Source organism: Mauremys mutica, chromosome 3 (genome assembly GCF_020497125.1).
Source record: "Mauremys mutica isolate MM-2020 ecotype Southern chromosome 3, ASM2049712v1, whole genome shotgun sequence".
In the NCBI taxonomy this organism is placed as follows: domain Eukaryota; kingdom Metazoa; phylum Chordata; order Testudines; family Geoemydidae; genus Mauremys; species Mauremys mutica.
In genome coordinates this window covers 17,890,617-17,918,112 of record NC_059074.1, presented here as the reverse complement: position 1 = coordinate 17,918,112, position 27,496 = coordinate 17,890,617, and the positions used below count along the sequence as shown (strand labels likewise).

The 27,496-nt window shown below is 46.4% G+C and overlaps 1 long non-coding RNA gene across 1 annotated transcript; it reads left to right on the top strand.

Moving 5' to 3' along the window:
• Positions 1-638: 638 nt before the first annotated feature.
• LOC123367535 lies at positions 639-12,554 on the top strand. The gene is made up of 4 exons (XR_006578518.1): positions 639-717; positions 3,078-3,218; positions 10,525-10,661; positions 12,162-12,554. It is a non-coding gene; the product is annotated as an uncharacterized LOC123367535 (long non-coding RNA).
• Positions 12,555-27,496: the final 14,942 nt, after the last annotated feature.

Here is a 27,496-nt window from a genome sequence, read left to right as displayed (position 1 = left end):
GCAGATAGGCACTCTGCAGCTGAGCTCCTCACCCCCTCCCTCATGCTAAGCCCTCACCCCCAGCTCCAGCTGGGCCCCTCACCCCCCCCCACAATGCATTTAGTGGAAATCAGGCTCTTCCAATATTCCGACTTTCACCAAAATCAACAGGATTCGGACTGGAGGTGTGGGGCGAGGGTAGTGGGGGCTAGGGTAGTGGAGGGGAGGGCCTGGCTGGGAGCAGCTGAGTGACTGGGAAAGACCTTGCACCTCGCTTAGTAAAGCAGGTGGGGCAAGGGAAGTGAAAGATCCTGTTTGCAGGCGCAAATAGATGCCAAGTAATAAAAGTAACCGCAAGTCTCTCCTCTGGCAGTGAGATTTTTTCCATAGCTGTTGCACCATAAAGGAGAGATTGTTTGCTTCTTAGGGTGATCCTGGCTGATGAGTCACCCAAAATAAATGAGCATTTGTTTGGTGGATGCATTGGTGGAGCCTGGTTTACACATGACTAATGTTAAAGCATTTATTGCTGACAAAGCACCCTCTAATTATGGGAGGGGCAGCTCTGTTGATCAGCAATTATGTCGTTCGGCCAAAGCCCATGAAACCTTTGTACAATCCTCACATCTTGCATAACACTATAAAGCACATGGGATGAAATCCAGCCCTGTGCTGCAAACCAGCACAAATCCTGGGGCATCTGTTTGCTGGGACCAGATAAACACAGAGGCAAACTAGGTATGTGTCTAGGGCCCAAATTCATGGGGACGGGCTCCCATCTGAGTGGCACAGGGTTGGCAATGCCCGTTGGCCCCCTCACTTCTACAGTCCCGGCGGCCCTGGTCACAACCCCACTCACTCAAATTTGGCCTGGCTGCCTTTCTGCCGTGCCAGCAGGGAAGATGCTTTGCTCTTACGCCACCCAGCTCTGGTCAGGGGTCGGGGAGGATGGGTCTGGGAGCCCCGCCCTTGCCCCTTGTCATACCCTGGCTCAATTCAGGTTCTCAAAGGTGGGTGGCCTGGCTCCCCCTGCTTAAAAAGTGTAGGTGTGTGAGGGGAACTGGCCCTTTGGCTCCCCCGCATCCCTGGTGCCGATGGTTGTGACTCGGATGGGGTGCGCAGGGCAAGTTTGAGTGAGTGGAGTTGTAACCTGGTGCCTGTCACCACAGAGGGGTGACTGGGCTTAACCTGAGTGGGCAATGCACTGGCCAACCCTCCTCTTCCTCACTGCTGCTGTGAGGCTGGCTCCAGCAGCAGGGCTGTGCCCCGGGGGCCTGCCCTCCTTGCCCCACTTCCAGCAGCCCCGTCCCCTCCGTTCTGCCCACAGGACTCCGCTCAGAGACAGCCTCAAGACCTGCGACACACAGGGAGCGCTGCAGTGAGTGCTTGCCTGGGGGAGGTGGCCAGGAGAGGAGCAGCAGGGACACTTCTGGGGCCAGATATGAAGGGGTGAATAGGGCCGTGTCTGTGCAGCGAGAGCCCGTCACTGACTGACCTAGATCAGAGCGGGTTAACTAAGCAACATCCCTACAGCGGTAGCTGGACTGCTTGGGTTGATAGATCACTAATGCAGCTGTGCCGGGCAGGTGTATTATAAATCCAGGCCACAGCCAGGGCCGGCTCCAGAGCCCAGCGGGGCAAGCACCTGCCTGGGGCGGCCCTTTCCCGGGGGGGCGGCAGGCTGGGCCGGCGGTCCTGCCGCAGTCATGCCTGCGGCAGCTCCACCGGAGCCCCGGGAGCAGCGGACCTGCCGCAGGCATGACTGCGGAGGGGACGCTCGGCCGGCGGCTCCAGTGGACCTCCCGCAGGCATGACTGCGGACGGTTCGCTGGTCCCGCGGCTCGGCTGGACCTCCCGCAGGCATGCCTGCGGCAGCTCCACCGGAGCCGCCGGACCTGCGAACCGCCCGCAGCTGCGGGAGGTCCAGCCGAGCCGCGCGACCAGCGGACCCTCCGCAGTCATGCCCGCAGGAGGTCCGCTGCTCCCGCGGCTCGGGGGCGCCTCCCGGGCATGACTGCTTGGGGCGGCCAAAAACCTAGAGCCGCCCCTGGCCACAGCCACATTGAATTTAGCAAGCCTGTAGAGGGGCCCAGAAGTGTATGTTTGCCTAGGGCCCAGTGACAGGTTTATCCAGCCTTGCAGATCAAACCACAAGGGAGCACACCAGATGCCATCATGTCATTGCTGGTTATGACAGACGGCCATAAAAGTGGGACTTAAATGATTTATTTCACCCATGGGGAAGATCATGAGTTACGATGCCGAGGAGAAGCTTGCATTGATTGTTTGCAGTGAGTTTTCAAGCAATGCTACATATGCACTAGCATTTCAATCATGCTATGAATTTGCTCTCCAGTGCTACTAGGAGGTGTTCAGTGTTGATGCTATAGCCTTTTTTGTAGCAGTGGTTTGCATGTGGTCTTTGCTGGGAAACATGCAGCTGAGAGAGAGAAAAATGTGCTTGGGACAGCTGGAGTTTCTCTGACCAACAAGATAAACTGAGCACGGTGCTAACTGGCAGTGTGTTCTATAGGTGTGACTCATTCGTGTCATTCCCCAGCAAGTGTGTTAAGAGAAGGGAATGATTATCCAGGATCCCAGGGTAACTTTCCCTCTTGAAATCCCAGAATTTTAATCCTGAGGTTTCAGGCAACTGTTTTACATTTAAAGACGCAATTTCAATATTCTTCTGAAAATGAAAAGAGATATGTACTAGAGCCAGTATAACCAGCCTTCTAAGTGCTTGTAGATTTCAAAAAGCTTTGTGGTCTAAAGTCATTTGTCACCACTATAATCCTATATAGTTTAACCCTAGTCCTAGTCAAACCACATTGGCAGCCTTGGTTTAAATTAAAATTGATCCCAAAGTTCTGGAATTGCTCTGAGACCTTATTACCTACAGCAAACACCAGAGATTCCCTAATTAAGACATAGACGTGATTATTGCAACCCAATTTACATAGCTTGACATCCACTGTCAGAGCTCAGCTTGTGAACAGAAAGCCCACAGTTTGGATTCAATAAGATCTGAAGGAACTTTTGATCAGTTTCTTGCAGGCAATTAGGAAAATATTCTCTGAAGCTTTACTGTATTACAGACAAGCCCTGTCGTCAGTAAATGGTTTCAGTCTGACATGAGTCAGGCACTTGGCACGTTTGTGATTTGAAAATCATTAGCCGTAGTGAGCTGGAAATGTCTCGAGGATACTTCTGCGTCATCCTGTGATGAACTAGCAAAGGTAGGTGACATTTTTAACGTCCCCTTTGATCCTGATGATTTGTGCAGAGACTTTCACTCACTGTGAACTATTGCACCACCAGCATTAACAAACGAGGACTATGACTCCCGTTTAGACACGAGTTGCTTTCTTCAGTGAGCTAATGCACAGAGTCTCCTGAAGCTAATGAAAGCTGGACTTGCTGTTTTAGCCAGGAACTTTTTTGTGGAGCGTGTTTTCAGTCTTATAAACCTTTTGGAATGAAGAATGTAACAAGCAAAAACAACAACAATCTTTCCCCAACCCGGGAAGAGAGAAGATCTGAAGATGTTATGAAACCTATTAGGGAGTTCATGATGATGGTCTATTAACATGGAAGGTGCTCCGATACCATGGTGATAGGTGTCAATACAAAGCCTGAAGATAGATAAGGCTGAGTCCTCTGGCATGGTGAGGAGTGAATTCTGCACTCATTAAACCTAGCTTAATGCTTGTACAGATTTCTATGAGGAGATGAAGATCATCTCAAAGCACAGTCCTGAATGGGGTCCCTGCAGATCAGGTCTGAAGAACATCGTTGAGGCAGATGTCTTCCTGGAGGTTTCATCACACGACATAATCTTTAGTCAAAGATTCATCTTTCATTTCTGGTGACTCTAGGACAATCCTGGAGCCACAGGCGCCGACTTTTCAAACTGTCAGGGGGTGCTCGACCCCTGGCTCTGCCCCAGGCCCCACCCCCATTCCACCCCTTCTCTCAAGGCCCCACCCCCACTTGCCCCTTCCTGCCCTGTTCCACCCCCACCCCCGAGCGTGCTGAGTCCTTGCTCCTCCCAGCCTCCCTGCATGCTGCAAAACAGCTGATTGCGGCGGGCTGTAGGCGCAGGGAGAGAGGGGAGAGGCACTGATCTGTGGGGCTGGCTGGTGGGCAGGAAGTGCTCGGGGGGAGGGGAAGCTGATAGGAGGCTCAGCACCCACCATTTTTTCCCCATGGGAGTTCCAGACCCAGAGCACCCACAGAGTCAGTGCCTATGCCTGGAACAGCTTACAAGAAGTGGAAGATTGGACAAATAACCAGGGAGGAGTATAAAAGTATTGTTCAGGCATGCAGGTGTGAAATCAGGAAGGCCAAATCACACTTGGAGTTGCAGCTAGTCGGAGATGTTAGGAGTAACAAGAAGGGTTTCTTTAGGTATGTTAGCAACAGGAAGAAAGTCAAGGAAAGTGTGGGCCCCTTGCTGAATGAGGGAGGGAACCTAGTGACAAAGGATGTGGAGAAAGCTAGTGTACTCAATGCTTTTTTTGCCTCTGTCTTCACAGACAGGGTCAGCTCCCAGACAGCTGCACTCTGCAGCACGGTATGGGGAGGAGGTGACCAGCTCTCTGTGGAGAAAGAAGTAGTTCAGGGCTATTTAGGAAAGCTGGACGAGCACAAGTCCATGGGGCCGGATGCGCTGCATCCGAGGGTGCTAAAGGAGTTGGCCGATGAGATTGCAGAGCCATTGGCCATTATCTTTGAAAAATCATGGCGATCGGGGGAGGTCCCGGATGACTGGAAAAAAGCTAATGTAGTGCCCATCTTTAAAAAAGGGAAGAAGGAAGATCCAGGGAACTACAGGCCAGCCAGTCTCACCTCAGTCCCTGGAAAAATCATGGAACAGGTCCTCAAGGAATCAATCCTGAACCACTTAAAGGAGGGGAAAGTGATCAGGAACAGTCAGCATGGATTCACCAAGGGCAAGTCATGCCTGACTAACCTAATTGCCTTCTATGACGAGATAACCGGCTCTGTGGATGAGGGGAAAGCAGTGGATGTGCTATTTCTGGACTTTAGCAAAGCTTTTGATACAGTCTCCCACAGTATTCTTGCCAGCAAGTTAAAGAAGTCTGGGCTGGATGAATGGACGGTAAGGTGGATAGAAAACTGGCTAGATGGTCCGGCTCAACGGGTAGTGATCAATGGTTCCATGTCTAGTTGGCAGCCGGTATCAAGTGGAGTGCCCCAAGGGTCGGTGCTGGGGCCGGTTTTATTCAATATCTTCATTAACGATCTGGACGATGGTGTGGACTGCACCCTTAGCAAGTTTGCAGATGACACTAAACTGGGAGGAGTGGTTGATACGCTGGAGGGTAGGGCTAGGATACAGAGGGACCTAGACAAATTAGAGGATTGGGCCAAAAGAAATATGATGAGGTTCAACAAGGACAAGTGCAGAGTCCTGCACTTAGGACGGAAGAATCCCATGCACTGCTACAGACTAGGGACCGAATGGCTGGGCAGCAGTTCTGCAGAAAAGGACCTAGGGGTTACGGTGGACGAAAAGCTGAATATGAGTCAACAGTGTGCCCTTGTTGCAAAGAAGGCTAATGGCATTTTGGGTTGTATAAGTAGGGGCATTTCCAGCAGATCGAGGGATGTGATCATTCCCCTCTACTCAGCACTGGTGAGGCCTCATTTGGAGTACTGTGTCCAGTTTTGGGCCCCACACTACAAGAAGGATGTGGATAAATTGGAGAGAGTCCAGCGGAGGGCAACAAAAATGATTAGGGGGCTGGAGCACATGACTTATGAGGAGAGGCTGAGGGAACTGGGATTGTTTAGTCTGCAGAAGAGAAGAATGAGGGGGATTTGATAGCTGCTTTCAACTACCTGAAAGGGGGTTCCAAAGAGGATGGATCTAGACTGTTCTCAGTGGTAGAAGATGACAGAACAAGGAGTAATGGTCTCAAGTTGCAGAGGGGGAGGTTTAGGCTGGATATTAGGAAAAACTTTTTCACTAGTAGGGTGGTGAAGAACTGGAATGGGTTACCTAGGGAGGTAGTGGAATCTCCTTCCTTAGAGGTTTTTAAGGTCAGGCTTGACAAAGCCCTGGCTGGGATGATTTAGTTGGGTTTGGTCCTGCTTTGAGCAGGGGGTTGGACTAGATGACCTCCTGAGGTCCCTTCCAACCCTGAGATTCTATGATTCTATGATTGGCAGTGCTAGGCAGAGTGGAGAAGCTTGCATTGCTGTTACCTATGTCATAGCTGTTCTGTGAATAAAGAGGACATAATTTTCCATTGTCAGCCCCTTTGACCAGCACTAAATTTGGTTAATTAGTTTTTGTGAAAAGTTTGATCTTTAATCAGTTTCCGTAGCCAGTTAGATGACAAGCTCCTGTTCTAATGCCCTCCAGCGCTATTTCATCAGTGGGAATAAAGTCCTGTTCTCTAGACAGTGACAAAGTCTGGCACGAACATTTTGTTTCTTACTGTGCACCGATGACAATGGTGTGTTGTTTTACAGCCTCTAGCATGCTTGTTGGCAATTTCAACGGAGAGGCCAGAGACTGACTAGGTCACGCAGACTAAGCTAGCCTCCTTCCCTAGAAAAGGTCCTTCCAGATCAAGGAAAGATCAGATACATCAAGAATGCAGCATGCTCTGCCCTGTTGTGCGTCTTCTATGTTTTTCCTTCACCATGTGTCCAGTTTCTAATTAGAACAGGCTGAGACACGGGATTTCCAGTTTGTGGGAAATTGCAACATTCCAGAATCTGGTTTTGTTCTGATTTGGGCCGAAACCACATTTTTCAAAATGACCAACAAACTAGAAATAAATAATTTTTATTTTTTTATTTTTTTTAGAAACACAGATGAATGGTGATTTGAAAACAAAATACACTCCCCAGGATAGGCTAGAGCAGCGTTCCCAGGGCCTCCAAGCTACATGGCAAGGATTCTGCAAGCCCTAGCAAAGTGGGGCTGCCTCTAAGCCACAGACCCTGGGATCCCCAGCAGCCTGCCAGCCCCAGCAGCCCCAGGTTTCTGACAGAACCCTGCCTCTGATTTGATGAAAGTTCAGGTTCAATGAATTCCTGACCAGCTCTAATTCCAACATGTGCTGTTTTCTATGTCCCCTTATGCTGTCTCGCACAGCCTCCTTCACTCGCATTACAGTTGCATTTTCCAGATTGCCAGGCCACTGAATCCCGAGAGGGCTATTGCACTCGGTGTGTGTAGTTTATGCAATAGTTAGACAGATTTCCAGCTTCCATTCTAAACCGTTTTCTCAGATGCTCAGATCTTTTAAAAAGACAAATCTCTTTGGGATTGAAATTTTTGCATGTTTGATCTCATCCCAGTGCATGTGCATGTAAACGCAGAGCAAAACACAACAGGTTTAATGGCCTGGTGAGCACAACAAAAATCCATACATTCCTACTATATGTTGTATCAGAAATTTTCCACTCAGATCAGTTGTCTGAAGCGGAGAACTTAAAATTTGTCTTATTTTGTAGAGCTCCTTGAGATATGAAATTCAAGACAGCTTTCCTACATAGGCATTAGAAATTTTGTAATTAAAAAAATGCCCATCCAGGAAGAATATGTAAAAGATGCTCTCACGTAAGGATGGATTTTCTATATGTAAACATTAATCATTTTAAAGCTGCTATACCAATTTCATTCCAATGTGGTTCTATTTTGTAAATCTCTTTGAGATTTATAATTCAATTTTATTTGGAAAAAAGTCATTTTAGATTTAGAGTCAACAGTGTTTAAATTCCACCAGTTGAAACTTACTTTATTTTTTAGATCAGTTCAAAGCTAGAGCAATTTCTAACGTTCAGTCGCTCTGAAGTGATTTAGCTTTTGAATTGATTTGAATTGGATCTGGATATTAAGTAGCTTAAACCGCTGTAAGGAGTCAGAGCGGGTTAAGCAGAATATTATGTTTTCAAACTTTTGGTGAAGGACGACTGGATTCTGAGGGAATCAAGCTGAAGAGCTCCATATTAAGGAACTGACAAGCTTTGCTCTTCTATCTAAAACCTTGTTTTTTTCTCTTTTTCTGTTAAAAACACAAACAAACAAAACAGCAGGGAAATCAAATGCCCAAATCTAGTATTAATGCAACATTAAGGCTGAAAACAAACAAAAACCCCAGATCACTCGGTGTTTAGAAAATCCGCGAATGCATGTTTGCTCGGAAAACAACCTGGTTGCTCTAGAACACCTGATATTTTTGTTTTCCTTGTTCAATATAAAACCCTTTAAATGACAGGTTCTGCTCTGAAAAGCAACTGTATAAAAATTCCATATGGGTTCCTGGTTTCCTGTGTTTTGATTATTTCAATATCAAATACACTCATGTTAAACTAAAAAGATGCTTTTCTTTCTTCTGCCAAACCTCCAAACTCAGGCCTTGTCTACACACTGATTTTGTACTGGTAGGGCTACATCAGTTAAGGATGTGATTTTTTTTTTTTTTTTTACCACTATAGTTATACTGGTACGAGCTGTAGTGTGGATATTATAGTGGTATCAAGGTCTCTTATACCAGTAGAGCTTATTCCCCTTCCAAGAGATCATTGATACCAGTACACCCTCATTCCACACTACGGAGGATGTGTTGCAGCATAGTTGAAAGTCGTACAACTTCTGTGTGTAGAGTAGACATAGCCTCAATCTGGAATTTGTCAAGCTGGCTTCTTTCCGTCTTGTGCGTGATCACTGGTTTGGTTTGGTTTCATTTGCAGGTGTTTCAGGCTGAATTGGGTCCTCAGTTCCATCTATGCAACTGCATTGCCTTCAAAGGGTTTGCACAAGTGTAATTGATATTTCTGTAATTGGCACTAAGGCAGTGGTTCCCAAACTTCAACAACCTGTGAACACTTTGCACTAAAATGTCCAGTCTCGCGAACCCCCTCCTAAAAATGAATATTTCCAGGGATTTTCTCCTTTATCTGAGTATAAATTATAAAAGCAGTGATCTGGGAAATATAAAATTTGTTTTTATGACATGCTTATTACACACTATTTATTAGTATTATTTATCATTACAGTATTTTTATTACATTATGAAAATGGCAACACTCTTCCAAGATCTCACTTTCGTAGCTTGTATCACTTTGAATAAGTCTGTTATAAGACAAGGCTCCTACATTTCATCAAGGAGTATCAGATGTGAAACAGCATGAAGGTATTTAAGAAGCCAGCTTAAAGAGTTCCTCCTGCACAAGCATTCAGGTCTTGAGCAGTCCAGGCAAACAATGCACATTACAACAAAGCTTAAACTTGTTCTTCATAATAATTTTAAAAAACAATACTAGCTGCCTATTTAATTTTAAAAACAGCAAAAAATATCCACCTCCCTTTCCATTTCTTATAAGGAGTCTTGAAGTTTAAATCTCCTCAGTGTGATAGATATGCTTGCTTTGATCTGCTTAGCTCTTGGAGGTCCAGAGGCTCCCAGGATCCCTAGGGACAGCGTTGTCCGCCATTAGGGAATTTTTTCCTGAGAACCCCCTGTAACATTTCGCGAATCCCCAGGGGTTCACGAACCACTGACCTACGGGCTTGTCTACTCTTGAAATGTTACAGCGGCACCATTGCAGCACTATAGCTGTGCTGCTGTAGCACTTCAATGTAGACGCCACCTACCATGACAGGAGGCGTTCTCCCCTCGGTGTAGGTAATCCACCTCCTCGAACGATAGTAGCTAGGTCGACAAAAGAATTCCTCCATTGACCTACCATTGTCTACACCGGGGGTTAGGTCAGCTTAACTACTTTGCTCAGGGCTGTGGATTTTTCACATGGCTTCATCAACCTAACTTTTTAGTGTAGACCATTAGTAAACAATTCTGCTGGTGATGATAGTGGCGGAATACAGTCCCACTCCCTTTCTCTTAGGCCCGGTCCACACAGAAAATTTAGGTTGACACAGCTACAGTGCTCAGAAGTATGAACCCCACCCCCGAACACTGTAACTATGGCAACCTAACTGCCAGTGTAGGTGCATTTAGGTCGCTGCTTCCGTCAATCTAATTACCTTTACTCAAGGAGATGAGTTCCTACAGCGATGGCAAAACCTCATCCATTGCTGCAGGCTGCACCTCCACTACACGGACATGCTCTGTAGCTATGGTGCTCAGTCCCACTAGTGCTAGCATGAGTAAAAAGCTGTGAGAATATCCGTTAATCACAAATGGGCTCAGTTTTGCCAGCTGTGATCACCCTGAATCATAGTTAGCTGTGTGGTAATAGTAGGTCATCAACTTTGGTAGAATTAGTCACAGAGGAATTGCCGTTCTGGATCAGAGCAGTGCTCCGAATAGTCCAGGAGCTTGTCTCGGATACTTTAAAGGAAAGTTCCAGAACTCTATCGTGGACAGTAGTGTCTTGGCAGAATCAGGGCAATCATTCAACCAAAAATCTCAGGGGGCACACAATGGGATCCAATAAAAACTTCAAATTAATGATTTAATTAGCTGACAGAGTTCAGTGACAGGTGGGAATGTTTTTGTAGCACATTGGCTTAGTGCATGTGATTATATCGCCCTCTAGTGGAATGCAGCACCCCATGGTGTAGAACCTACCGTTTACACATGATGACGGAGTTACTTCTTTGGTTTAAGTGCTGCTGCCTTCTGCTTTCAATGCTGAAGATCCCAGGTCCCATCCCTTCAACACTGGATCTATATGTAAGTGTTAATTTCCCCCATTTATAAAGGGATGTCTTACTTCTCCCATCTCCCTCTTCCACTCCTACCACTTCCCTCATTCCCCAAAGAAAACCTTCTTCACTTCTGGTCTCACTTCCATCTCAATGCCTTCTCCTACACAAGGTGCTCCCTCCTTAGCCCAGCGTGAAGGATTCCTGCCTTCTCTTCAAATCCCGCTTCAAACATTGCTGCTTCTGCAAAGCGCACCCAGAATCACCCGGGACTGTATGCAGACATCTTCCATCTCTTTCACCGTGGCTGCTGTTATTAACAGAGGGCCAAAGGTGTGCATCGGCCTGGACAATATGTTAAACACACTGAACAATCCATCTAAAGGCCTGGAAGAGGCTGAGCTCCTGTTGATTTTCACAGAAACTGAAGGTGCCCATCATCTCCTAGAATCAGGCCTTCAAAGTGTAAATCAGCCCGGTGCAGAACAGAGCAGGGTATTATGGCTCAGGTGTTTTGTGGAACAGGCAGAGCTTGAAGAGTTTTAGGACAGAAGAGAAGGAAGCTGCTTGAGGAACATTAATTGGGAGGCTTTTACAAATACAAAAGGTGGCATGAAAGTAGGCACAGAATGAACACAATACGCCGGTGTTGTGAGCAGATTCCAGTTTATTGAGGAGGCTGGTTCTGCAGCAATGAATTTGGTAGAAAGGAGGGTGATGTCCAGCCAAAATTTTCCAAAGTAACCAAAGCTTTTGCATGCCTCAATTTTTGGGTGCCCAATCTGAGTAAGGGACCTGATTTTCAGAGGGCAGATGCTCAGCATTGTCTGAAAATCAGGTCTTTTAAATGTGCGCATCCAAAATTGAGGCATCCACAGCCATTGAAAGTCTTGGCCTTAATTACGGGAATCCTAAGGCCTGATTTTCTGTGACTATGTACCTTGGGTGGACATTTACACCCACACATTCTAATCTGGTAGCATTTTATGCCCACTTTGCGCTGGTGTAATTGAAGACACAAAGAACAGGGCAATGGAGAAGTAGGCGCCTTTTTTCCTGAAGCAGCTTACAAAGGAATAGTTTGTGTATGTTTAAATAAAAAAAGAATAATTTGAGTGTAAGAAACATGCTGGGCTTGAGAGTATCACATACACAAATTCTGGCTTGCAAATCAGCTGCTGAGGAAATTTGCATGAAAAGTTTACTTTCTGATTTTAGAACATGGTGCTTTTATCATTTAAAAAAAAGATGCTATCTAGGGAGATGGGGTAGATCTATGTCTAAATCATCAGGATGGAATATTTCCTGTTCTCTCCATGTTCTTGGATGGGATTCATCCTTACTCCATTTTACTAGCCTCAGGTATAGTGTGACTAGGAGAGATGGTCAAATATTTAGTCACAGGAATAATCACAGAAAATGAACAATTGCAGAGAATTCCTTTCCCTGTTTTTTCCCCTGCTGCTTGGTAAACAACAGATCTGGCTTCAGCTTCACTGCTGTTTCTTTTTGTACCATCTTTTTGAAGGATCACTGCCCTCTGGAGGCTGAAACCGGAACAGCAAATGCACCAGAATGAAAACAAGGGATGGAACAAAAGGCCAGTCCAGAATTTATTCATCTGAATTTTAGCGTTTGTTTGTAAGTAACAGTTGAAATAAACACAAATACAGGTATCTGCTGGGTTCCAGAATGATTTCACTTTAAATGTTGCCATAGTGCGGTACTGTAACTGAGCAGAAAATAACCTGACTCCTAGGAATACAGCTGTGCTCTTAGCACAGATTTCTTCCCTGCTGAATATTCTCTAATCCAGTTATAAGTGAGGATCCTGGCACTTCCATTGGGATGCAACTGCACTTGAAAAATGGCACTAAATGGACCGCAATTCCTGTGTGTCTAGCTTTCTTCAGAATATGAAACTCCCTCTCAAAATGATGAACTTGTTTGTACAACTGGTTGGACAAATTCCACTGAAACCACATTGCATCAGAAGATGCTGGTCCAGCGAAACTGAAATGCTCCATTTTGTTGGATTTTTGTTTTGGAGGAAACCTGGGGGAAAAGGTCCCAGTAATGTCAAACCACCTGTTTTGACATTTTTGGAACAAATTGTTTTGATTTTTGTTTTGAAACTCTTTTCTCATTTTGCAGTTGGTTTGATTTTGTGTTCTATAGTCAAATATAATTACAAAAACAAAAAATTGACATTGAAAGAAAATGTTTGGAATGACCCAACTCTATTTTTAGGGGAGTTTTTCTTTGTGGAAAATTTAGACATTTTCAGTTTTTCGTGTCTATTCATAAACAAAGCCAAATTCCCTGCAACCCTTTGGAAAATGGAACTTCTGTCCTCTGCACATCCTCAGTCATTGTCTCACGAAATGGTTATTTTAACGTTCAGATTCCCTTGTTCTTTGTACAGTGTTATGCACACGGATGGAATGATGTTCTTATATTCTCCTGTGTGATCCTTAGGGTGTTCATGTTAAGCAGAGCTGGGCCAGAGACACAGCATTTAGATCTGGATTTGTTCTGATCCAGGGATTTGATCCAGGTGATTACAATTACAGAAATAACAGCTGTAATGAAAATCAGGTATGCAGTGATTTTTATTCCCTGGCTCCAGTCACCTCACCTGGGTCAGGATTATAAAGGTAAATGGTTCTAGTAGCTTCTGACTGCAGTGGTAACTACTACAGTGGCCAACTGTAACATTTGGATCTGGATCCTGGTTCTGATTTCAGTACCACTCCACAATGGATCTGGTATTTTGGTTGAGACTCACATCAACCAAAATTACGTCCAAAGGTTCAGCAGTGGAGAAGGCTTCCTCCAATCAGGCAGTGACAAATGAGAGACTCAAACACATGCTGCGGCTGCATCTCTGGCCTGGTGTTGTTTTATATGAATGAGCGCTGGTGAAAGAGAGGGGAACTCATTGCTTTGGTGCTGGTGCAAGTGGATGGTACCTTGTCAAGACGAAATGTCCCTGAGCATGGCACTCAGCAGATCCAGCTGGTGGAGGCTGAGGGGATCCCTTTATATGCGTGCTAATTGCTTGGGTTCACACCTTCTGAGAATTGCTTAGATATGGCTCAAACCAATAGCCCTCACCCCAAAGACCCCTGAACAGCAGGAAAGGCTGGATTTGGGTTTCCCCCAATTTTGTGTCAAAACCGTAAATCATCCCAGGTTAGGCTGCAAATTGGACTCAGCTCCATTCAAGAGGTTTTCATGTTTCCCAGGAGCCTATCAGTGAGCCTGGCAGAGTTTTGAGTTTGTAACAAAGCCAAGTTCTACGTGGTGCACAGGGCTTTGCAGTATAGATTTTGCACAGTTCTAGACTAAGACATGCAGCTGATGTCTGCTTGTGAGCTGGGCACCAGCATGAACTTTGGTCTTCACCAACGGCAACTCAATTCACTTGCAGTGATCATACCATTGTGGAGGTTCAGGGGCTGGAGACTGGGAAGATGAGTGACCATGCTGGCTGTGCTCCATCACAACTGGAGAGAGAGACACTCCCAGCCTTCCAGGAACACAGATGTGCCAAAGGGGTCTGATACCTGGATATGCTCTGCTAGGGCAATTACAGCAGTTCTTTGAAGAAGACATAGTGGAAGGAGGCTAGCTGGACACTCAGCTTCTTCCTCTGTGAAGGCTCAAGCCTGATCTACACTACACAGTTAAGTATCAGAGGGGTAGCCATGTTAGTCTGGATCTGTAAAAGCAGCAAAGAGTCCGGTGGCATCTTATAGACTAACAGAAGTTTTGGAGCATGAGCTTTCATGGGTGAATACCCACTTCGTCGGATGCATGTGACATCCGACGAAGTGGGTATTCACCCATGAAAACTCATGTTCCAAAACTTCTGTTAGTCTATAAGGTGCCACAGGACTCTTTGCTGCTACTACACAGTTAGGTTGATGGAAGGCAGCTTATGTCAACCTAATGATGTCAGTGTACACACTACAGTCTTGCTCCCATTGATGTAAGTGCCCTGTACACCAGCATAATAACTCCACCTCCACAAGAGGCATAGGGCTTATGTTGGTGTGGTTAGGGGGACACAGTGTCTGGTTAGACCAGGGGTCGGCAACCTTTCAGAAGTGCTGTGCCGAGTCTTCATTTATTCACTCTAATTTAAGGTTTTGCATGCCAGTGATACATTTTAACATTTTTAGAAGGTCTCTTTCTATAAGTCTATAATATATAATTAAATTATTGTTGTATGTAAAGTAAATAAGGTTTTTAAAATGTTTAAGAAGCTTCATTTAAAATTAAATTAAAATGCAGAGTCCCCCGGACCGGTAGCCAGAACCTAGGCAGTGTGAGTGCCACTGAAAATCAGCTTGCGTGCTGCCTTCGGCACGTGTGCCATAGGTTGCCTATCCCTGGGTTAGACACTGCAAGTTACTTACCTCCCTGTCATTCTTGTCAATTTCATGGCGCCCTGCTGGAGCCGTGAAATTGACAAGAAAACCTGGTTCACAGCTGGGGCTGTCACCCTGGGGCAGATGTGGGAGCTCCAGCTAGAGCCTGGCTTCCCCCTGGGCTCCCTGCTCCCAGCTGGGCTGCTGCCTAGTCTCCCTGCTCTGAGCCTGGCTGCCACCTGGGCTCCCCACTCCAGTCCGGGCCGCCACCCAGGCTTCTGACTCCCGGCTCCAATCTGGGCTACCGTCTGGGCTCCTGGCTTCGCCAGGCTGCCACCTGGGCTCCCCGCCCCCCATGGAGAGCCCTGCTGCCCGTGGCATCTCAGATCCCTGCTCCCAGCCAAGCTGTTGCCTGGGCTCCCTGCTCTGAGCCCGGCTGCCCCAAGTCTCCCGGCTCCCCGCTGGGAGCCTGGCAGTTGCCTGGGCTCCGGGTGCAGAGCTCCCCACCGGGATCCCAAGGGGGGTTGCCATACTCCCAGTGGGGAGCAGGGAGCCTGGGAGCAGCTGGGCTCCCAGCAGGGAGCCACGCACCAAGCTGAGAGCCCATGCTCTCAGCCCACGCCCCACACTGCCCCTCTTAAGTTGGTGAAAGTGCTCCAGGTGAGGACACACCCCACTGAGAGAAGGAGGGGAGTGTGGACGTGAACCACCGCAGTAATTACTGTGGCGGCTGTAAGTCAGTCTAACATAGGTCGAATTAAGTTAGTTGGGTAGACATGCCTCAGAGCTGCTCAGTTCTCTGCTGCTCCACATGTGACCTTCCCTGCAAATTATTTAATGAATCTAATTAGCATAAAACCATGAACGTCCATTTATGGGCAAAAGCCCCTGCCCCAAGCCGTGGCGGGAGTAGGAGATGGTGCTGCATCTACCCTGGAAACTGTGGTTAGAGTAAGTGGGAGAATGAGCTAAAATTCCCCAGGATATGTATGGGACCCTCGAGCAGCTGGGGCCCCATACATATTTTCATCTCTTGAGAAAAATATCCAGTGTTGGCAACTAAGCACCACATCACTTGCACAGGAGCCAGATTCCATCTCATGAGAGGCATTTACCGGTCTGGAACAGTTGGATTTGTGTAGGCACCTCCTGGCTTTCCCTTTCCTCTTTCCGTTTCTTTATTGTGCTCTGGTCAGTCCAGCCGAACTCTATGGCATGTCGTCTGTCTCTCAGACAGCTAGTTCATTACTGTTGCCATCTTGCTAGAAATACAAATAGTGCAAGACGTGCAAGGATCCTGCAAGGAACATGTCTAATTAAGGACATATCCTCTGTATTAATCCTTGCAGTGTGAATTCTCTGTGCATGAGTTTTCCAGCCCACTATTATCCAGGCATTTTTGCCACCATTATAGCAGATTCAAATAATAGATGTTAAGGCCAGAGAGGACCACCATGATCATCTTCACACTTAGGAGACCAGAGCAATAAAAGTCCTTCTGTTGATGGTCTCTGAACCCAGATGGAGGGTGTTTCCAGTTGTAAGATGATCCAACGAGAGCCCGTCTGGTATCCATTGGTCTCCTCTGTTGGAAGGGGCATCACACTTTCTGTAGAAGAGCAGATCTTCACACTAATTGATGTCTATCTCCTCTATGGCGATTCATACAGTCACAGCGTCTCACAATAAAACCACTCAAATATTACATTACAATACAGAACACAGATATTACAAGTCAGATTAATGCATGCAGCAACTCAGAGCCATTCAACAGAGTCCAAGCACTGCACATTTCTTATCATTCTAATACTGGTTTTATTAATATTAATCCACAAACATGCCAGACAGATTCCAGCTATGCGTTTGTCAGTGTTCAGCTGAGATACGGGGACCTTGGCATGAGCTGGTGCCTGGTCTGCCAGCATCACCTCCTGATTGACTTTTTAGCAAGTCCCCACTCTTGATTCATAGACTTCAGATGATGGAGAATTTCCTGCAAATTAAGCTAATGATTTCTTGTCCTACCTTCTGTGGACACGGAGAACAATTAACCACAGTCCTCTTTCTAACAGCCCTTAACATATTGGAAGCCTTATCAGGTCCACCTCAGTCTTATTTCCTCAAGACTAAACATGCCCAGTTTTTTTAACCTTGCCTCATAGGTCAGGTTTTCTAAACATTTTATCATTTTTGTTGCCGTCCTCTGGACTCTCTCCAATTTGTCCACTTCTTTCCTAAAGTGTGGTGCACAGAAATGGCCACAGGACTCCAGCTGAGGCCTCACCAGTGATGAGTAGAGTGGGACAATTACTTCCTGTGTCTTACATGCAACACTCCTGCTATGACACCCCATAATGATATTAGCCTATTTTCCAACTCCACATTGTTGACTCATATTGAAGTTCTGATCCACTATCGCCTTCATCTTTTTCAGCAGTACTAGCCAGTGAAACCTCATTTTGTATTTGTGCATGTGATGGGGTGGACTTGGCCCAGGGACCCCTGCTGGAGTCCTCAGGGTCCTGCCACACCCTGTCCCAGAAAGGAGCAGAAGAGAAGTCCTCCAAGTGGTCTAGAGCAATTGCAGGGAAGTAGCTAATGAGAGAGGCTGCAGGGAGCAGCCAATCAGGACCCAGCAGGGCCATATAAAAGGAGCTGTGGAACAGAGCAGTACTCAGTTGCTGTCTGGAGTTGGAGAAGAGAGTACAGGGTTATTGGCTGGCTGAAAGAACAGCTGGACCATGGACAATTCAGTGTAGGCAGGGAAAGGGGGAGCTAAGAAGGCTGCTGGGACTGAGTAAGGACTGAGACTAGAGAGGGCTGCAAGAAGACAGTGTCACCAGGGAGGAAGTCCTGGGGGTGTGGCCCCAGACCAGGGCCAGGACAAGTAAAAGACTGTATGCCCTGGAAGGGGGTTGTTCTGTTTTGCATATAGACAGTGTGTGTGTCTAGCCTGGAGGGCTGCGTCTTGAAAAACCACCTGAAAAACCACTGACAGGGCAACTATAAACTGAAAGAGTGCAGACACATCTGACCAGAAGGGGGCACTTGTGAGAGGTGGGTGCCATGTTGTTACAGTGTATTTGATTTTTTCCTTCCAAAGTATACTATTTTGTACTTTATTGAATTTCATCTTGTGAATTTCAGACCAATTTTCTAATTTGTTAAGATTATTTTGAATTCTAATCCTGCCCTCCAAAGTACTTGCAACTCCTCCTAGCTTGGTGTCATCCACAAATTTTATAAGCATACTCTCCATTCCATTATCCAAGTCATTAATAAAAATATTGAATAGTACTGGACCCAGGCTGGATGCCTAAAGGACCCCATTAGAGAGATCCTCCAATTTTGACAGTGAACTATTGATAACTAGACTGGAGTATAGTCTTTCAACCAATTATGCACCCCCTTATAGTAATTTCAGCTAGACCATATTTCCCTGGTTTGCTTATGAGACTGTCATGAGGGACACGCCTTACTAAGATATAGCTATATCATGTCTACAGCTTCCCCCCATCCACTCGGCCAGTAACCCTGTCAAAGAAGAAAATAAGTTTGGTGGGGCATTATTTGTTCTTGACAGATCCATGTTGGCTGTTACTTATTACCCTATTATCCTCAGGTGCTAACAAATTGATTGATTCATAATTTGTTGCCGTATCTTTCCAGGTATTGAAGTTAGGCTGACTGGTCTATAATTCCGTGTTTCCTCTTTGTTCCCATTTAAAGACAGGTATTATGTTTGCCTTTCTCCAGTCCTGTGGAACCTCACCAGTCCTCCATGAGTTCTCAAAGATAATTGCTAATGATTTCAAGATGGCTTCCGCTAGTTTCTTAAGTACCCTAGGGTGAATTTCATCAGGCCCTGCAAGCGTGAATCCATCTAAATAGTCTTTAATGTATTCTTTCCCTGTTTTGGCTTGTGTTTTCTCCCCCTTGTTATATGAATTGTGCTAAGCATCTGGTTACTATTAACTAGTTTAGTGAAGTCTGGGGCAACCTTCTTCTTATTAGCTCCCTGCAAAGTAGTGGACCTACACTTTTCTTAATCTTTCACTTGCTCCTAATGTATTTATAGAACTGCTTCTACTGTGCCTTTTATGTCCCTTGCCAGGTGTAACTCAGTTTGTGCGGATTTTGTCCCTATATACCTGTGTTATTTTGTTTACCACACCCACTGGTGAATCTTGTGTCTATGACTGTAGCAGGAAGGTCCAATGACAAGCTGGCCTAGTGGTCAGGTTATGGCCTTATGTTTTTTGCCAGAAAAGTCAGGCTAAAGGGGGCCCTGGCAATCATCCCTGCATGCTTAAATTGCTCCCCCAGAGGTTCTGTCACTGGGGGTCGGGGAGATAGGTTTGGGGAACGTAGGCCCACCAACTCCACTGGAACCTGACCCCGGGCTGCTTGGGGTTTATCAAAGCATCAGGTGCAGTTAAAGAGCCACCCCAAACTATGTTTTCCCTGGGTCACTTCTTCCCAGTTCTGTAACTCTTGTTGCACAGTTCCCACATTTCTCTGGGTAACGGTCACAGGCCTGCTGGCCCTTTCTGGATGGGCTCGGTTTCTATATGCCAGAACACTCGGTGGGTCTGGCCTGGTGGTGCTGAAAACAAGAGGGGAAAGTGCTGATGAGTTTGTCTAACTGCTGCCGCTGTTTGGGTTGTTAGCCTTCCCCGACTGATATGGTCCCCAATTGGGGAACCATCGGGGCTGAGTTTGGGCTCAGGAGGGAACACAGACATCCCTCCCGTTCTTTCCGTTGATATGGTATATTTGGGTGGCTTTCCTAGTGGTGCTGGAACAATTTGTAGCCTGGGGGCACTGAGAGCCATTGAACAAAACTAAACCCTGTATCTGATGGAAACCACTTCAAGCCAGGGGGTGATGCCTCATCCCCAGTACCCCTAGTTCCAGCTCCCCTGGTCTTTCCTCTTTCTGGGCTGGTGAACTTTGTAATCTACTATTCCAACCCGTCTCACTATTTCAAAGGGCCCGTGCCACTGGGCCAACAGCTTGGATTCGGAGATAGGTGGAGCCCTGCAAATCTGTGGATAGCCACTTTACATCCGTGGCTATCCCGCATCCGTGGGTGTGGTTGCACTGTTCACCATGTTTGCAGATCACTGATTGCTTGCGGATATGAGATTCCTGCGTCTACTTCAGAGACACAAAGCTTCCCTCCCGCAAAGAGAGAGAAGTGTGACACAGACCAACACACACAGCAAAGTCCATCTTCTCCCCGTAGACCCTAAATATTCCCTCCCCCACTGTATACAGAGAAAGGAGAAGAGATGGATCAACACAGGCAGCAAAATCCCCCATGCTCCGATCACTGCAGTTCCAGCAGCCAAGCAATTTAGGAACCCTCTCCCGACTCCATTGCTGCCATAACAGGTCAGTTGGAGAGGGAGGCAGTGGTTTCTGCAGTCAGGAAGCCATAGCTGCAGACAGCGGCTTCCCCGCCTTCCAGCTCCTACTTCCAGAGAAGGTGGAAGTACAAGCAGCGAGCGTCGCATAATGAGAGGTATCTTGACACAGCTCTGCAACTGGGAACCTGCAACCTAGAAACCCATTTAATGGAGCAACTGTACCACGTCAGCCTAAGGGAAATGAAATGCCCTGGAGAGGGATTTCTACATGGCCCTGCGGTGCTTAGTTTGTACTGAAAGAGTGCTGGAGCTCAGTCCTGCCAAGCCCTGGCTGGCTGGCTGGACAGCCCCTTCACCCGCCTCCTGCACCCCAATCCTACGCCCCTGTGAGGAAACTGAGGTGGAGTCACAGAGCACCTGTTGCTACTTGCCCCCCTTTCCTCCCACAGCCTTGCTAGCAGGATGCCCTGCCCTGCCCTGTAGCCCTGCAATAGTCCTCCCCTTGCATGCGTCCACAGGGAGAACAGACGCACTGTACCTTGCACTGTCTGGGCAATTTAGAGTATCATCGGCTTCAGTTACCTCTTTATCACACTGGGCGCTGCAGATAATCCCCTAACGTAGGCTGGGGGGCTCTGTGCTCAATTAAAAAACCCACGCAGCCTGCCAGAGAAACTATGGGAGAGCAGCCACACTGGGTCAGACCAAAGGTCCGTCTAGCCCAGTATCCTGTCTTCCAACAGTGGCCAGTGCCAGGTGCCTCAGAGGGAATGAACAGAATAGGTAATGATCAAGTGGTCCATCTCCAGTCACCCATTCCCAGCTTCCGGCAAACAGAGGCTAGTGACACCATGGGCATTAGTACTCAAGGCATTTTTTTCCTCCTCATCGTCGGTAACACATTGCACCACATGCAGCACACAGCTTTATTGATTGAGACCTCACTGGGGCTTTAACTCAATGGAATATTGCAAACCACAGCAGGAAGCATCAAGCAGGGCGACTGATAGTTACAGGACAAGGAGGCGAAGGCTCCCTTCTCAGCCCCTGACATCCCAGCTGTTGGGAAAAGACTGCAAACCCCCAGGTGGAAGCACACGGCTAGTTTCTTCAACACACGAATTACTACAGGGGAAAACCAACCTTAAGCCAAAGGGCTGGTGCAAAAAACCTGAGATTGCTGAGCGCTAAGTGTGATGACTTTTTATAAGTCACAAGCAAACTAGGCTTTTTATTTTATAGTTCAGTTTGTGACTTTTGAGCATTGACTTGAGACATTTATTTTATTATTTTTGTATGTAAAAGGCTGTTTGTTCTGATGCCTGTTGTATAATATGATAATTGTGTGCGCGTTTATTAAGCCATATAGCTTTCTTATACTGTACACACATGCACACAGATAGACGCTCCTCCAGAGAGGCAGAGTGAGGTAGCATGCTGGTGCAGCCTGGATGCTGATACAGATAAGATACGGAGTGCAGATTACAGATTGGATAGAAGTTGATTCTTGCAGATGCAGACTGGCTGCGAATCCAAATGTTTGTATCCCTGCAGTGCTCTAGAGAGGTAGCAGGAGAAGTTCTCAGTCCCCCTCATTGGAATTCTCAGACAGAGGTGTAACACCGACAGACTCTGGTCATCGGTGGGCAGGATCGAACCTGGGACTTCTAGAGCTTAGTTCATGAGCCTCTACCGCATGAGCTAAAAGCAAACTGCCAGTTAGCTAAGGCTATAGAGCAGACTCCTTAATCTTGCTAAGTGATCTCGGTGTTACTAGATGGGACAGAACACGACATCCAGGAGGAGTGCTGGTTACATAGGCAGCCTTGTTCTAGTTCTTCTTCTGTCGTGTTGTGCCTTCAAGTTCTCCTTTGCAGACTTGCCCAGGGATTTTAGCTTCTCTCTGAATTGTAATATGTGCTGATCTGAGTTGTAGACTCCATTGCAGTGAGTGTGAAAATAGATGGAGCTCAGAATGATCTAGTACAGGGGTTCTCAAACTGGGGGTCGGGACCCCTCAAGGGGTTGTGAGGTTATTACATGGGGGGGTCGTGAGCTGTCAGCCTCCACCTCAAACCCCGCTTTGCCTCCAGCATTTATAATGGTGCTAAATATATAAAAAAGTGTGTTTAATTCATAAGGGAGGCTTGCTATGTGAAAGGGGTCACCAGGAAAAAAGTTTGAGAACCACTGATCTAGTAGCCAATAGCTGCAAATGGTGATCCATGTTTATCGTTTTCTAGCATAGTACATTTGTACCACTAGGTGTCCCCTCCTGCCTATAGGACATGGATCAAACACGGGCATCAGCTTGATTAAAACGTACATAAAGATGATGAATGGCCCACCTCCCCCCCCTTTATTTTGAAGGCACTGAAATATCACATTGTCCAATGATCAACTTGGAAGTTATGAAATTTGCATTCTGCTCATGCATAGTTGTGAAAAAGGGAGCAAGAGGTGAAATAATTCAATGGAAAAGTTGTGAGAAAACAGCAGAGAGTAGACGCGGGCGAGGAGGGAGATCATGGGAAAACAGGTGCTCAGATGGGGGAGAGAAAGATTCTAATGAAAACAAACACAGGTGGCCAGATTTTGGGGTCTGGCTTGGGTGTGTATAGCACAGACCACAAGACGGAGAAAAGGGCCCACCTTTACACTCCCTCACGCCAATCCTGCGGCTGTTTTAGCCCTCAGTGCAATTTAGAGTGACCTCAGGGCTGTTCAAAGTTGCACCCAGGTGCAACAGCCCCCAAGGGGCCAGTCCAGTAGCTGGGATGTCCCAGAATGCACTTCAGCCACACCCCTCATATTCTCTAGACAACTAAATGGTCTGGGAACCACGCAGGGATTTTCTTGACAGTTGTCCATGCCACCTTTTTGGCAGCCCCTAGCAGACAGAGGGGAGTCAAGGATCTGTCCCCAAATAGATACAACACAGAAGACATTCATGTCCTGTCTGTATTAGAGACATTTGCACCAGTGAGAGCTATTCGACCAGATCATTCTCAAAATGTTTCATAGTGCAGATTACACAATAGCAGAGCAATGGTCTATTTATCATGCTCGCTGCTTACTACTGGCATTACAGTAGTGCCCAGAGCTCCTGAGTGAGCCCGTGGGGCTCCTTTCTGCACTGTGCATGCTGAACAGAGGAAGCTATCACACAAGCCAATGGCTGGAAGTTGAAGCTAGACAAATTCAGACTGGAAGTAGGATGTACATTTTCAACCATGGGAATCATTTCCCAAGGGGCATGGTGGATTCTCCATCACTGACAATTTTTAAATCAAGACTGGATGTTTTTCTAACAGATCTGCTCTGGAAAATTAATCTGGGGAAGTTCTATGGCATGTGTTATCCAGGAGGTCAGACTAGATCACTGAGGCCACTTCTGGCCTTGGTATCTTGGTATCTATGAATCTGTGAACCTCCTCTCACTGGCTGTTTTGTGCAAACACCTCCACTCCGCTCCCCCATGGTCTCCAGCCTTCTCCTTGCCTTTGTCTTTCCAGCTAGCTAATCCCCTCCTAACATAACCACACCGAAAGAAGTTTTATAGCTAGTCAAAAGCAAAAAAAAAATCACACAACTCACGTGGCCATTTGCTGCCCACACTGATCTCTCTGCTTCCCCTCACTTTTCATCTGTCTTGTCTGTATAGATTCTAAGTAATTTGGGCCAGGGTCTGTCTCTTATTCTATGTTCGTGCAGTGCCTGGCACAATGGAGTCCTGACCTCAGGTGGCCCCTCGTGCCCTGGAACCACATAACCCTCTCTACAGACTCAGGTTCAGCTGAAGCTGCGTCGGGCTTTATTCTGAGAGCACTACGTAGCAGCTAGCGGTAAGGAGCCAGGCAGCCGTTGCCTTGAGCAGATACTGACTGGTACTTGCCAAGTTCTTATATAGTCAGCGTGGGCAGCCTCTGGTGGGCAACGACCAATGGGGGGAAGCTGTCCTCATTCACTTGCAGGCTGCACGAATTCCTTGCACCTCGGCACCACTGTAATAAACCTGACGAATCATAATTGTGCTACAACTGGGCATATTCCTAGTGAGAAGCAGTCTTTGCCTCAAAGAGCTGAGAATCTGAATAGACAAGACAGACCAAGGGCAGGAGAAGGGAAGTACTATTACCCCATTTCACAGACTGGGAACCTGAGGCACAGAGAGATTAGGTGCAGACGTTCAGGTTCAGGCTGGAGTCCAGGTTCTAGGACCCTGCAAGGTGGGGAGGGTCCCAGAGCTCGGGCTGCAGCCCATGCCCAAATATCTACACCCCAATTAAACAGCCTCTTAGCCTGAGGTCTGTGATTCCGAGTCAGCTGGCACGAGCGAGCCGCAGGTGTTTAATGGCAGTGTAGACCAACCCCAAGTGGCTTGCCTGAGGTCACACACAGAGTCCATGGCAGAGCCAGGAACTGGTGGTTTCACCACTGCATGAGTCCCACCGTGCCTCCCCTTTGCAATCACATGGCCCACCTTCCGTTTGCAGCCCCATAGAGAAATGACACTAGGTGGCAGAGGAATATTGCAAAACATTTAATTTTAGCTGTTTGTGTTGGACGTTGCAATTGAAAGCAAAGAGGAGCCAGCACCATGTAGACAGCAAGCTCTCTGTGGACCACCAGTAGGTGCTGCTCAGCTCACTGATGGTCGACAAACCACGGCTTGGGAGACACCATATTAAACATGGGAATAGTATCCCAAATGGAGTAGTGGGAAGTCCCATTACTTGAGTGTTTTGAAACGTGACTAGACAAAGCACTGGAACCTGCGTACTTAGGACAACCATGCACTGGCAATTGCATACTTCTTTGTATATCCAACTACGACCGTCGCATGTGAAATTTGTATCTGCACGTGTCATTGAGCTATTAGATGTGTAATCAGGTCGTTTGCACACACCATTACTGTAACTGCAGCAATGGCACAAGCAGATTAGGGCATATAGTGGTGTGTGTGTTAGATAAAGAATCAATTTAGTGTAATAGACTTTAGAGGAGCTCATAGCCATGGTGCCATATTGCGGCAGGTGTCACTGTTATACATAGTCTTCTAAGTTCTTTTTCTTAGCATGTGAGTAAGTGTTCAGCCTTAGGAAGACACACTGTTTTGTTAAGCAAGTTCTGGGTAGAGGGTTTTTGACTAATCACAAACTCTTAGCAGCAAGTGTGGCTCTGTAGAATAAGAGGATTTTCCCACTGAAAAACATCATCCAAACCATCATTGGGAACTGTATGAGCAGGAGAGTTTGCTTTCTGCCTTGGTCTCTGATTAGAATAATTTTTTAAGGGAGAGTTGCTCCAAGGGAACAAAGCATTGGTGTTAGGCTGGGGTTCCTAAAAGAACAGCAAAAACAACGAGGAGTCCTTCTGGCACCTTAGAGACTATCAAGGACTCCTCGTTGTTTTTGCTGATACAGATTAACACGGCTACTGCTCTGAAACCTAAAAACAGGCTGCCCTACATTGTTTTGTGACCACCTGTTCCAGGACTGATACGTGTGTGTGTGTGTGTATCTATATAAACCAAATTACATGTAGAGAATAACCAGACTCTGTATCACTGATTTCTCCTCCCCTGGGAAGGCCTTGGATATCTGCTACTGATTGGCAGAGGGGCATCATTGGTGTCAGAATGGGACGCTGGTGTTAGAGGGAGGAGCAACAGTATTACGGGTAGTCTTCCATCAGAGATTATGACAGAATGCCAATTTACCCCTTACATCTTCTTATGTCATCTGCTGCAGCACTTGTCATAAATGAGCAATCCAAAGGTTAGTGTTTCTGTGCACTGTTGAGCAGCAAATGATTTAATAGTTGAATGCTGTGTTCTGCCTCAGAGAGAGCTGCATTTCAGTGGAGGATGATGTGATGCTGTCTCGCTCACCTAACTTCTTGTCAGGGTAAATTAGTTTGTAGAGTACATCGATATGCAGAGATGAAAGGTGCTGTGCAAATGCAAATCACTATAATTATAATTAAACTATTGGTGTACTTTTGGGGCATCTAGATGTGTTCAGTGTTTTATTGAGAGTCCAGGAAGACTCAGGTCATTTCAGAATTCCAGACAGAGTTTACAGAGCTGGCAATTAGACCAAACCCAAACTTCTTGGAACTTGTGAACTGAGCAGATTTTTTTTTCTGAAGGCAATAAACATCAAAGGCCACAGTGCCAATATTGCAAAGCCACAAAATCAGAGCAGAACCACCCTTCAAATAGCCAATATGCAAGAGCAAATGAATGCAGAATAGCAATTCCAGGGCAAAGACCTGAAATCCATTGCTGAGCAAAAATCAGACCTTTTACTTGTGCTAAAATAATTGGAAACAGCCCACATGACTGTTCCACTTATCAGAAGAGGCTGGAGCCATAAAAACATACTGATTAATTTTTTGGTGCTGTAAACGTTGCCAACTTCCTGGTTGTATTTCTGAGTGCCAGAGTTGCCTGCTTATTTTACTGGTAGTGTCAGTTGTTTAGATCTTATCTGTGCACTTCAACACAGCATTTGCTTAGACAGGTCCTATAGCATTTTACATCTGAATAAACAGGTTTATGGGAAGCTTCAGTTGACAGTAGAGTGTGGCATAGCCTGACCTGCTTTTTCTGCTCCAGAATCTAAGCTTTTATTTTTTATTTTCTTTTAAAGTAATTCTTTAGTCTTAATGCCAAGAAAACCTTCAGAACATTAACCCAGTGCTACTGATGCAGTGATGTCTGGTTTAAGGGCTCGGCTACATGGGGACACTCAAGAAAGTTAATCCAAATTACCGAAAGGTATAAATTTTAAAGTGTGAATTTAAAGTGGATTCATTAAACTGCATTAAGCCCCTGTGTGGACACTCATTCAGAATTAAAGTGCATTAAGAGAAACCAAATGAAGGCTTTAATGCAGCGTAACAAACCCACTTTTAATTCACACCTTTAGATCATTTGGATTAATTTTCCATGTGTAGACAAGCCCTGAGTTTGCAGATAGCTCTCAGTAAATGCATAAAGAATCAGTGAGAGCTGAGAACTACCCCTTTTCATCTCAGGGAGGTTAACTCAGATGCCCACTGGTGATGATTGAACTGTCAACACTGTTAACGATTTCTCTGCTGATCAA